Raw genomic sequence first — 13,396 nt, forward strand, 5'->3', positions numbered from 1 at the left:
GATTGTCTTCTGGACAACTGTCAGATCAGCAGTCTTCCCCATGATTGTGTAGCCTAGTGAACCAAACTGAGAGACCATTTTGAAGGCTCAGGAATCCTTTGCAGGTGTTTTGAGTTGATTAGCTGATTGGCATGTCACCATATTCTAATTTGTTGATAGTGAATTGGTGGGTTTTTGTTCAATGTGAGCCAAAATCATCACAATTAAAAGAACCAAAGACTTAAACTACTTCAGTCTGTGTGCATTGAATTTATTTAATACACGAGTTTCACAATTTGAGTTGAATTACTGAAATAAATGAACTTTTCCACGACATTCTAATTTATTGAGATGCACCTGTATTGCATAACATACAATAAATTACACTTGAAGCTTTCATAAAATTAAAAATGAAACTGTATACTGTAGTACTGAAGATGAACTGTATTTTGATACGTGAAATTCTGGAGGGAACGTCGGATAGCGTCGTGTGTGGGAACGTAATGACCTGTGCCATTAATCGATCTATGTACTATAAAAAGTAAAACGAGAACATGAAAGGAATATTCTAAAAGCTAAAAGCTAAAAGCTCAATGTAAACACCTTAATCATAATATTGTCTTATTCAGAATAAGGTAAATAATTAGATTACAGATGTCCAGTGTTGGGGAGTAACTAGTTACATGTAACAGAGTTATGTAATTTAATTACAAAATACATGTAACTGTCATTTAAATTACAGTTACTTATGAAAATGTTAAAGATTACAAAGGTGGTTACATCTGAATATTTTCACACACACCCACATTCAGATTTAATTGATTTCTTTCCCAAATTGCATTGACTGCTCTAAAATATGAGACACCAATGTTTCAGGAGTTTAGGACACAGAGTAGGACACGTTTATACAATAACTGTTTTATTTCCTATTCGGGTTTATGTATATGGTTTTTTTTTTTTTAGATTAACTGTTAGATGCTTGTGTTTCCTGTCATACCTATGCAAAGATTTGATTTCAAAAACTATTAAACTATATCTTGTTATGATTTTAAATCTGCATTTAACCTCAGAACGATCTCAAAGTAAAAAGTGGTGCTAAAGTCTGATTTTGTGGTGGCTGTGCTTTAAAATTCAATTATTATAATCTTAATTCAAGTGATGAAGGATTTTGAAAGTCTGACAGTAACCAGTGTTGAGTACTACTGTAGGGTTAACCCTGCCTGGTTTAAATGTTTGAAAACGATTAACAGTTGAAAACGTTCATTAGAAATTTAGAAAAGTATTCAAAAAGTAATCAAATGTAATCAGTTAAATTACTTTAACAAAGTAATTGAAATAGTTACACTATTTATTGCATTTTAAATAGGGTAACTTGTAATCTGTAACCTATTACATTTCCAAAGTAACCTTCCCAACACTGCTGATGTCCATGTTAAGGTACTCATTGTCTCCATTTTGAACAGAAAACCTTATCACTTAAAGGGGTCATATAATGCTCTACATAATCTACATAAATGCGTCTATGTTCGCGCAAATCATTCGTGATCCAGCGTCACTTACAGAAGAAGTGAGTGTAAGGTTTTTTTAACGAATCTTAGCAAATCGCCTTTCCTAATAATGTGCTAATTTGCAAGTTTCATGATGAATGCAGCTAAAGTAAACAGTCTCTCTGAGAGCAGCTCGGAAGAGAGGGGCGGGATCAGCAGAGCTCATTAACATTTAAAGGAAAATGCTACAAAAACGGCTTGATCTGAAAAGAGCTGTTTTTGACAGGGTTGATTTTGACAGGGTAAAAAATGTGTTTTTTACACTACCATTGAGAAATTTTAACCAAACTATGTTACAGACTTTTCATTAAGACCCTAAAGAATCATATCAACTTGTGGAAAATGGGCATCCTATGACCCCTTTAAAAATCCATTTTAATTTGTGAAAGGTTTTTCTCAAAAAGGGTGCCTATGCTATCTTTATTTATATTAAATACCACTTGGCTTGATATTTTGTTGTATAATGCAGTGGTTTTTGGAGCAATTTCAGGTATTTTATAGCTGTAAACAAAAATAAATATTGTATTTTATAACAGTTGAAGCCACTTCAAAGCAGCCTTTTAAAAGTATCATGGTCTGTTTGGAATTCCTCGAAGCTGACTGTCTAATTTGCGGCTGACTGGCTTCCTCTAAATTATAATTTGTCTGTGTGATCTAGACTATTTTGGATTCTTAGGGGACGTTATTGTGCATTTTTTATGTATATGCTATTTAAAACCTATTTTTAGTGTTTGCATTTTAGCCAGAGCATCAAGATTGTTTCAAATGCATTTGAATGTCTTTTTGTCTTTTTATTGCAAAGCCACATAGATAGTTTTCTTTAGTTCCCCAAATACTCGAAATGAGGAGTTCATATACACCATTAAGGAGATGCATAATTACTGTATGTGTTCAGGCGCTCTTAAAAAGATGGAAAATGTCTCTATTTCATGAACCTCAGCCAATGAATCATTATAGATCATCATACACTTCCCATGCTGCGGCCAAAAAGACTTTTGCAAGAATCTGCTTATGCAAGTCGGAATATGTAGTTTTGAAACCTGGCAGCGTATATGAGCACACACACAAATCCTGATGGATATATGAAGTGTCAGAGAATGATCCATTATTACAGACTCCAGTGTTTCTTGGGGTCATATGTGTGATGTTGTTCTGCTGGTCGTCTGTACAGCAGTTTCAGTGCATTGTCACATGAAGTAATGACAAATGTTTACAAAGTTCTGAAAAAAGGGAAATCAATCCCATATGTGGCCACTGGGCCGCTGGCCTACTTGTTTTTAACTGTGTGAGGGATGTGGAAGTTTTATCATTGTGCCAGTGAAAAATGTACCATATGGATCAGTGAGGCCGTGATGGGAATTTCATACTGAACTGCGGTGTTTGTTTTTGTCTCTTTGATTCATTTTGATTTAATATCATTGCGATATGTACCACATTTTATGTTAATTTGATCTGAGCTCATTTGTGCTGCAAACCAGGCTGTAACCACCATATAATATATAATTATAAATGGCCAAATTACTGCTGTTTGTTATTAGAATGCCAAAAAGTTTTAAAAGTAAATTTTTTAGGGCTTCCAAACTTTTAAAATGCTGTTTTGATCACAAAGTGGCTTTAACTGTTGTAAAATACATATTTATTTTTGCCTGAAATTTACTTGGACCACTGCATTATAAAACAAAATATCAAGCCAAGTGGTATTTAATATAAAGAAAGATAGCATAAGCATTAATTCCTTTAAACAAAAAGACCAAACACCTAGCAACGCCATAGCAACTGCATAGAAACATGCTAAATACCACTCTGAACACCTTAAAAACCACATAGCTTGTGGCGGCAAGTTTTTGATGATGCTGTAATAAGGCTGAATGTGATTGCATTGCTTTGATCTGCTTTGTTTGTATTGCTTCTCTCCTTCATCTGTGTTGTAACAATCATCCACATCTGAACTCTGACACCGATTCACAGCAGATGGTGAAATGTAAGCAGTCTGTGACGGGACAGAAAAAAAAAAATTAATAATTGATGCATTTAGCAGACGCTTTTATCCAAAGCGACTTACAGTGCATTTAGGCTATACATTTTTTACCAGTATGAAAACAAGCAAGCATCTGAGAATTCACGTGTGCGTCCTGCTTGTTTGAGAGAATAGCAATGATTTCAACTAATGAGCTCTCTGCATGTGCATTAAACTGAATGAGTGACTCATACCTCCTTAGACATGAGCTCAAGTCCTCAGCATGCTGAAGTTAAGCTCCAAAAACACACTCCCGCTGGCTGTTCCTCATTCTGACTGATGAAAACTCCTCTCTTGACAGAAAGCCATTTTATTTACACTAAATGTCGCTTAATATTAAAGTCTACCAGCTCACTAAACACAAGTAATCCTCAGTGGATGAAAAAGCTGCCATTTATCTTTTCCAGTGCTTTTAAATGATTGTGGGCTCAGACAATTTACTGAAAGCAAATGTGTAAAATACAGTACTTCTCTTCATCTTTGTAATTATGACATTCATATCAGGTTCGTGCCATAAGTTCTTGATACACTTCAGAAATAGCTCACTCTGCACTTTTAGACTGTGGATGATATCTTACTCTTCTCAGATGAGAAATTAAATTAAAAAAAGCCTGATTTTACAACTTATAGTGGTCCCAAAAAGTATTTGGAGACTAAAGTCACACCTAAAATCATAAAGTCATTATGTAAAAATGTATATATATTTTTTTGTTTGTGGTGAAATGATTTGTTTGCTTATGTCACTTGGTTCATTCAATTGGACAGATAACTTTGCTTTGGAAAGAATATGTAATGCACACACACGTGTGAGCGGAAGTATCCTTTCTCTCAGGAGTGTTAAAACTTGAGTGACTCAACCTCATACCGACACTCACTACAGTAATATTACTCCATAGCAGACTTCTCATGGTCATGTCATCGCCTGTATGAGAGTCTAGAACGTGTCATAAATCAGGCGAACCAATGTAAAAGTCTAGCCTTTCATAAAGCAAATACTGCAGTGTGAGTTAGACATGCTAGGCGAGTGAATCTCTGGAAAGCTGTCAAGAACATGTCTGGGTCATATTTCACCAGATAATAGAAAGAAATAAGAGATTATCTTTTACAAGAAAATTAACCTTTTTTAGGACCATTAAGCATATGCCCCCCCATGCTCGTAACCGCAATACAAAAAACTGTATTTCTGTCTCTGGGAGTTTAGTATGGTAATATACATGGCAATGTTAATGTGTTTGGTCTTAGCGGATAGATCTGCTACGGTGCTGCTGCGGCAGAGCAAGTACAGAGACTTGCTACTGCCAAATACATCCACAGACATGCTGCTGTGATCATGTAAGGAATACTGCTACTGCAAATATAACATACATGAAATAACCCCTATATATAACATACATGAAATCACCCTGTAGCAGATCTATACAGGTGGAGCTGGGGAAGGTGGAGGGTTTCTGAAGCATGCTGCAACTTCTACAGCAAGCACTATAGCCAAGTATTTGAATGTTGAGAAGCAAGCTCATTGGCTGCTGATTCGAACAAAACCAATCAACTGCACCATGTGAATAATGATGAGAATATATGAGACAGAGTTAGACCTATCAGCCTGCGCCATCTAGAGTTTCATGACAGAACTTTGTATGTATGTACTAAATGCTGTTTTTTTTAAACGTATCTCAGTTTTCACAAAAAACAAAAACACCAAAAAAAAACAAAAAAAACAATTGTTTTGAACATTGATAATAATAAGAAATGTTTCTTGCATATTACAGTGATTTCTGAAGGATCATGTAACACTGAAGACTAGAGTAATGATGCTGAAAATTCAGCTTTGCTGAAAACATTTTAAACTAAAAATAGAAAACAGTTATTATAAATTGTAATAATATTTCTGTTTTTAATATATTGTAATCTATTTTGATTTAGTGATTTTTGAAATAAATGCAGCCTTTGTGAGCATAAGAGACGTCTTAAAGTAAATTGTACATTGAATAAGCCAAGGCTTTCAGTGGTAAAAGTGATGTCAGCATGCACTATTTGCTCACACTGGACTGGACAATATTTCTCAGCAAGCTGATAGAATCTGAGAAATCTATCATGCTTTCTGTTCGAGTTCCTTTTCTGAGCACTGCAAAGTTCAGAAATTCAAAGACCTTCTGGTTATACTGAATGCGGTACATAATAAATGGCTGTCATTGTTACTTCGCACATACAGCTGTAATTATTCTTTCAGCAGAATGTTATTGCAATTTCTTCCTATTGTTTTTGGATACAGTATATGTTTTTGTTCATTTGATCAAATGTGTTTCTGTTTAGTCTCCAGAGTGTGTATAGGATCTATTCAGTGGCCTGCACAGGAAATGAGGCCCATCTTTCAGCATGCGCTATGGAGTTCAGTAAGGCAAACTCTAGCGCCTCCTGTCCCGATGGAGGAGCTGCTGTAGTCAACTGTGTGCCCGGGCCGCTGTTCACACAGGGCAGAGCTCGCAGTGTCAAGCTGAATCCAATGGTGATCAGATAAAGCTAATTTTAATAACTGATTTATAATAATTAGGATTTATGAAGATAATAACAACAGTATTCAAAGAACACCTGCATTATGGCTTCCAGTGACCATGCTCCTTCTCATTCTCCAGTCTCAGGTGCGTCTGAAGGGCGGGGCAAAGACAGGTGAGGGTCGTGTGGAGGTCCTGAAGGGGAGTGAGTGGGGTATGGTGTGTGACGATCGCTGGAACCTGCAGCCGCCAGTGTGGTGTGTAGAGAGCTGGGCTTCGGCACTGCTAAAGAGGCTCTGACCGGAGCACGAATGGGCCAAGGTGGGCTTCCATATAACTAACAGACAGATAGAAAGATAGATAGATAGTAGGGGTTCAACTGATCGTGATCCATACAGTCCAGGCCCATCACGGCAAGTATTCTCGTAAACACAGTCGATTATGTCTTAAGTAATGTGAACGTAAACAGAAAGAAATCAGAAGTGTATCATTATACTGGAGCTGTGCATTCTGTCTTAAAGTGGCAGCAGCCTATAAATACCTTCTGCTGTCTTTGTCATTTATGTTAATCAAGCACCAACCACGCTTTAACAAAGATTATATATCTAATTTAATAACCATATTTTATTTAATTCAATAAAATATAACACCAAAGATCTATATTTAATTTATAAAGTGTTATTTTACACGAAATAACATTCCTGTACCTGAATAATACTGTTAGACTTTGTTATTTGTAACTTTGTTCTATTTTATTTATCTATGCTTGTAATTTGTGTATTTGTTCTTATTTTATTACTGACTTTTCACTTGTCAACAAGGTTTAAACTTTATTAGTTAGGCTATTAGTTTTTGCTGTGATATTGAAGAAGTACTTAAAGTGTTCTTTAAGTAATAAATGGAAAGCAAAGTTAAATTTGTCTCATCCCCCCATACCCCACCCAAAAAATGATATGGTCTGTGACTCAAAAACCATAATATGATCCGAGCCATGAGTTTTGTGATCTGTTAAACCCCTAAAACAGCTAGCTAGACAGACAGACAGATAATCAGTTAAACAGAATGATCGCTAGACAGACAGATTGATAGACAGATATGGTCTCCATTCAAAGCCTGTTATGATCTCATCTCCATAGGCATGGGTACCATCTACATGAATGAAGTTCAGTGTCGTGGTGATGAGAAGAGCTTGTGGGACTGTCCTCATAAGAGCATCACTGCTGAAGACTGCAAACACATGGAGGACGCCTCCGTCATTTGCAACATCCCCTACATGGGCTTTGAGAAATCGGTCAGACACATAAATCATGACTCTACAGTTAAAGTAACGTGCTTGGAGAAGAAATTGCCTCAAATCTGCTTTTATTTAACATTTAACAATATACTTAACCAGAATTGTCTCTGATGTGTCAGCCTTCTGAGTCCACACAGACAAAACCTTTAAGGCTCTCATCAAAGTGCCTTCATTTGCAGATAACGTAACCCTTATGTGCATTTTTGTGCATTGTCTAAACGTTTTTCCTAGCCCAGCTATGAAAACTAACAATGCTTTTCAAGGCTGATCCAAACTAAAGCATTGCACCACCAAATCTGTAAAGTCACTTAAAACGAGCATGCTTTTATTCAAATAGGTGATGCAATGCAAGGTAAAATCAAGTTCTCACAGACCAAGATCAGCACTGCTTATCAGGTTAAATGATCAAAGTCAAGGTCCTTAAGTCTTTTAATTCTTTCTCATGCTTGCTCTGTAACCCATCACAGATCCGTCTGACAGGGGGTCGAATGCGGTTGGAAGGGAGGGTTGAGCTGCTGCTCTCTACAGGCAGTGGGGTTTGGTCTGAGGGGACGGATGGACGTCTCGGGAGGCCATGGTAGTGTGCAGACAGCTGGGGTTGGGACATGCCAGCAGTGGCCTGAGAGTAAGATAACCGCTGTATAACATACAACATATACACACACATAAATAGTTCAAGTGAATATAGCATGAATGTTGCGGGTTGCACAGAAACCACATCTCAAGCATCACATGCAAAGCTGTATTTAGAAAGGTCAGAGTTACGGAGACACAGAGCAATCAGAAGGTTGAAAATGTAAAGAGATAGCAAGACAGACAATTTGTTGCAAGGGTTTTCAAAATCTGAAAATTATGTTTTTAAGCAGTTTGAACAGATCAAGTGGTGACAGCATGTTTTGGCACAGTTTTTAACCTGCAGTGCATTAATAATAAGTAGATCCAGACAGAATCTGCACGCTTTCCACATTTTCTGTGTTGATTATGTGGGAAAATCTGGAAAACATATTTATGATTGATGGGTGTTTCTGCTGAACTTTCTGTAGGCGCAAATTCTGTGCATGTTTTGAATTCACAAGATTGCTGAATGAGCTTAGTATCTGAACAGAAAAGGTTGCTTCTTGAAAGTAGTAAAGGAAAGTATGCTGATCCATGAAAATTATTTTGTGTTATGTAATTAGGCATAAAAGTTATTGTTTGCACATCGACATGCCAGCAGTGGACTGAGAGTAAGATAACCGCTGTATAACATACAACATATACACACACATAAATAGTTCAAGTGAATATAGCATGAATGTTGCGGGTTGCACAGAAACCACATCTCAAGCATCACATGCAAAGCTGTATTTAGAAAGGTCAGAGTTACGGAGACACAGAGCAATCAGAAGGTTGAAAATGTAAAGAGATAGCAAGACAGACAATTTGTTGCAAGGGTTTTCAAAATCTGAAAATTATGTTTTTAAGCAGTTTGAACAGATCAAGTGGTGACAGCATGTTTTGGCACAGTTTTTAACCTGCAGTGCATTAATAATAAGTAGATCCAGACAGAATCTGCACGCTTTCCACATTTTCTGTGTTGATTATGTGGGAAAATCTGGAAAACATATTTATGATTGATGGGTGTTTCTGCTGAACTTTCTGTAGGCGCAAATTCTGTGCATGTTTTGAATTCACAAGATTGCTGAATGAGCTTAGTATCTGAACAGAAAAGGTTGCTTCTTGAAAGTAGTAAAGGAAAGTATGCTGATCCATGAAAATTATTTTGTGTTATGTAATTAGGCATAAAAGTTATTGTTTGCACATCTGTTGTGTGGCTGTTAGCAGTGATATCATGATTTAGGAATGTTTAGAGATATTTGCACTGAATAACAAGATGAAAATCGTTTTTTTTTTTTTTTTTTGCAGTGTAGGCATTCACACTGACAGGAAGTTTTCAACTGATTACCATAACAATACATTTTCAAAACAGTGTGAACAGGGCATAATGCTAACACCTCTTAGCCCTGCATTAACTTGCAAATAAAATACTCTATAGCCTCTGCGACTGATCACAATAATCCACTAAAATCACTACTAGATAGTATGTGATAGTATAGAACTTTGTACTTCAAGCATTAGCATAGTTGACTCATACCTGGTTAGCACTGTATTTAGCCTACTTTGCATGCTAAGCCCTTGTAGTGGGGGTCCGTCTGCAGATCCGTATAATGGGGGGCAGGACGGATCACGAGGGTCGTGTGGAGGTTCAGGTCAAGTCCAGGTGGGGAACTGTATGCAGTGACAACTGGACCACAAGAGAAGCCATGGTGGCGTGCAGACAGTTAGGCCTCAGATACTGCCTGCATGCTATCACTGTGAGTAAGAAAGGCACTATGGGACTGGCTAATCAAGCATTGCAGATTGATTGGTTGTGAAATCCCATGTTAGCCTAAAATGTGAATTATGAATGTGTGAAGTGTACAGTACCATTCAAAAGTTTGGGGTCAATATGATTTTTTAAAATACCTTTATACCTCCTTACATGGGCCACAAATATCCAGCAGGATCCCTCACACCCTGGAAACCCTTTCTTTGTTACTCTTCTTTCAGGCAGACTGCGAACCCCAGGAACACGTACTAACAGATTACGGAATAGCTTTTTTCCCAGAGCTGTGGACAGGCTGCAGAATTCATTGTAACTTTTAATAACTTCCAAACTTTGTGCAATAATGACTCCTATGTGTGGATTCTGGGGCATCAATGAGAATGATTACTGTGCATTGTCTCTGGTGTTTTATGGTGCTTTTATCTTTGTATGTTTATATACAAATGTGTGTATTTTTATATTATTTCTTAGATTCCTAGAGTATTTATTTATTTATGGGGTAAATGTATTTTAATGTTAAATGTAAATAATTATCTTTTTATTCTAATGCTGTAAATGGGATGGCTCCAGCAGAATTTCATTGCATGGACATGTGTAATGACAATAAAGAATCAACAACTACAACAACTTCGGCAAAGATGCATAAAACTGATCAAACGTGGTGGTAAAAACATTTTAGATGTCACAAAAGATTTCTATTTCAAATAAATGTTGTTCTTTTGAACTTTCTATTCATCAAAGAATCCTTGAATATTTTGTTTCCACAAAAATATTAAGCAGAACAACTGTTTTCTATACTGATAATAATGAGAAATGTTTCTTGAGCAGCAAATGAGCATATTAGAATGATTTCTGAAGGATCATGTGACACTGAAGACTGGAGTAATGATGCTGAAAATTCAGATTTGCATCAGGAATAAATTACATTAAAAAAATATTTACACAGAAAAGAATATGTATAATATTATATATTAATAATGTAATAATATTTCAAAATATTAGTTTTTACTGTATTTTTTGATCAAATAAATACAGCCTTGCTTAACATGAGTTTTTTTTTTTTTTTTAAACAAAAAAGATCTTACAAACCCCAAACTTTTGAATGGTGTAGAATAATAATAATAATAATAATAATAATAATAATAATAAATATCTAGAGGCTACATTTTTGTGGAATTAGTTTGCCACTTAGCAGACAAATAAGCAGTGGCAGTTAAAATAGTCTATAAATATATATTTAAAATTTATTAGCTGTCATATAACTTACAAAAACAGTATATATTTTATCTACTTAATGAATGTAATTTTAAACATTTTTGAAGAGGTTTTTTTTCTATCCTAGTTTTATGTGCAAAGATAAACAACTATAAGCAATCTATTCATTTACCTAATTGTAAACATTGTGGCTTAAAATATGGCAAATGGCAACACTCAACCAATAGTGTGAATTTGAGGTGGGACTATTTGTTTGTTTGATATCTGTGAGTTTCATACTTTGTATTGTGTTTCTTGCTTTATCCGTGTTCAGTAATTTACTATATCCATTCATCTACTGATGAGCTCTCCCCTGTGTAAAGGAAACATGGTACTGGGACAGCAGTAACGTGGCAGAGATGGTTCTGAGCGGAGTGAAGTGTAAGGGAGATGAGATGACTCTGACCGACTGTCAGCATCATTCTGTCGTCAGCTGCAAAAGAGCGGGAGCGCAGTTCTCCGCTGGCGTCATTTGCTCAGACAGTAAGTGATATGCAAGTCTGTAAACAAAAGTTTGTTAGCAGATGTTTCAAAAGAAGGGGTAAAGCAATAGCTAATGTTATTCCATCATATTTGCGTGTCATAGTGGTCTTTTTCTCCCACAATCCCTAGCGGCTTCGGACCTTGTGCTGAATGCTCCATTGGTAGAGCAGACTGTTTACATCGAGGACCGACCCCTGCACTTGCTGTACTGCGCAGCAGAGGAGAACTGCCTGGCCAAATCAGCTGCTCAAGCCAACTGGCCGTATGGCCACCGCCGCCTGCTGCGCTTCTCCTCTCAGATACACAACATCGGCAAGGCTGACTTCCGGCCTCGGCTCGGCCGTCACTCCTGGGTGTGGCACGAATGCCATAGGTAAACACTTGAGCTGTGGCTGATTTTCAGATCTCATATACTTGACCTGCCATCTATGTGCCTTATCTTGCATGTAGTGCACGTGTTTAACACCCAAAAACATACACTATGAAAACGCTCATTTAACATGAGGTTAAATTTAATCACCAGAAGTAAAATGCTAAATGTAGGCTATAAACGAATTACGCCACAGTCACATGACTTTAACATCACCACCACTAAGCTCTTTCAATCTTTATTTAAAGTCACCATGAAATCAAAATTGAAAATTCTTATTTTTTAATGGAATACTGTAGTGTTTATTATAAATAATTTATCCGTGCACTTCATTATTTTTGTAAAATTCATGTGCCCTCGTAATCTTTAATCAAAAACGTTAACCTCCCCTCCCCCTCAAAATGACTCATCTTCTCTTCCGGTCACGAGCTATGGCGCAAGGGCGGAGCTAATGACGTGAGGGGTAAACGCTAGGATAAACGATAGGGGAAAAGCTGTAGCTGATGCTTCACTTTATAGCACTGACACCAGTCATGAGGGAGTACGTTACCCCTAAACATTGAAAAGATATTAGGATATTATGACAACATTACTCTTAGGACATCGCAAACTAATTTTTTTCATGAATATGACTTAACCTGATGGAGGACGCGCTCAGTCATTCAGGCAGTCTCTCTCTCTCTCTCTCTCTCGTGCGTGCGTGCGGGCTGTTTAGGCATGTTTTGTGCCGTTGATCGTCGTCGTCATCCTTAATAAATAAAACATTTATTCATGCTTGGGTGCCGGCTGTGAATCCAGTGGAGAGAAATCCCCACCACTAACTGCAAACTGGCATGAAAAGACAATCGCAACTTCCGTTTCATGCCGACTTTAAAGAAGAAAAAAAAGTTTCCCTAATAGTTTGAGATAGAATAGTTTGCAAAAGTATGATTATTCACACAATGAGACTGTGAGAGTGGACTAGTGACTAGATGAGTTTACTTGTTTAACATGAAATAAAAATTAACAATACTTTTATAGCATTTATCCATCTTGGATCCTAGACAAATAAATGATGTAAAAAAAAGTTCATTGTAGTTCATGGTGCCTAGTGCATGGACTACTGTAAATGTATTCTCAGCATTGCCATAAGGGGCAATACAATGGCCATCATCCATAAACTGTCTTTTTCTATAGTCAGTTTTGTCTTTCAGATCAACTAATGTCATGGCAAACAATTTAAAGATTAGCAAGTTAATTAAACTTTGTTAAACTGTAAACTTCCAATTTAATGCCTCAGACATTTAAAGTTCATTCCAGTGCTGAGGTTTGATACTGTCCAGTAATGCAATAATGCATGTTAATTATGTACTTAAAGGTGCCATAGAATGCATTGATACAATATTTTTAATTGTTCTGCACAGTGCGGCTCTCGCAGTTATATCGTTGGGTTATTATACTGTATATAAAATGCGGACATCAGGGAGCATTGCAACTGCTTTTCGAATGCACGATCGCGTTTTACTTTCACTTTCGAGATTTGCATCTCACGTGATCTGTGTAAACTACAGCGGCAGTACTTACCACACATTTTACAAGATCAGATGTATGTCATTGTG

The 13,396-nt window shown here is 36.7% G+C and overlaps 1 pseudogene; it reads left to right on the forward strand.

Moving 5' to 3' along the window:
• Positions 1-13,396, forward strand: part of LOC107660802 (lysyl oxidase homolog 3-like) — a 52,616-nt pseudogene that overhangs the window by 8,837 nt on the left and 30,383 nt on the right.

The sequence above is a fragment of the Sinocyclocheilus anshuiensis genome, unplaced genomic scaffold, assembly GCF_001515605.1.
Source record: "Sinocyclocheilus anshuiensis isolate Anshui unplaced genomic scaffold, SAMN03320099.WGS_v1.1 scaffold1289, whole genome shotgun sequence".
Lineage (NCBI taxonomy): Eukaryota > Metazoa > Chordata > Actinopteri > Cypriniformes > Cyprinidae > Sinocyclocheilus > Sinocyclocheilus anshuiensis.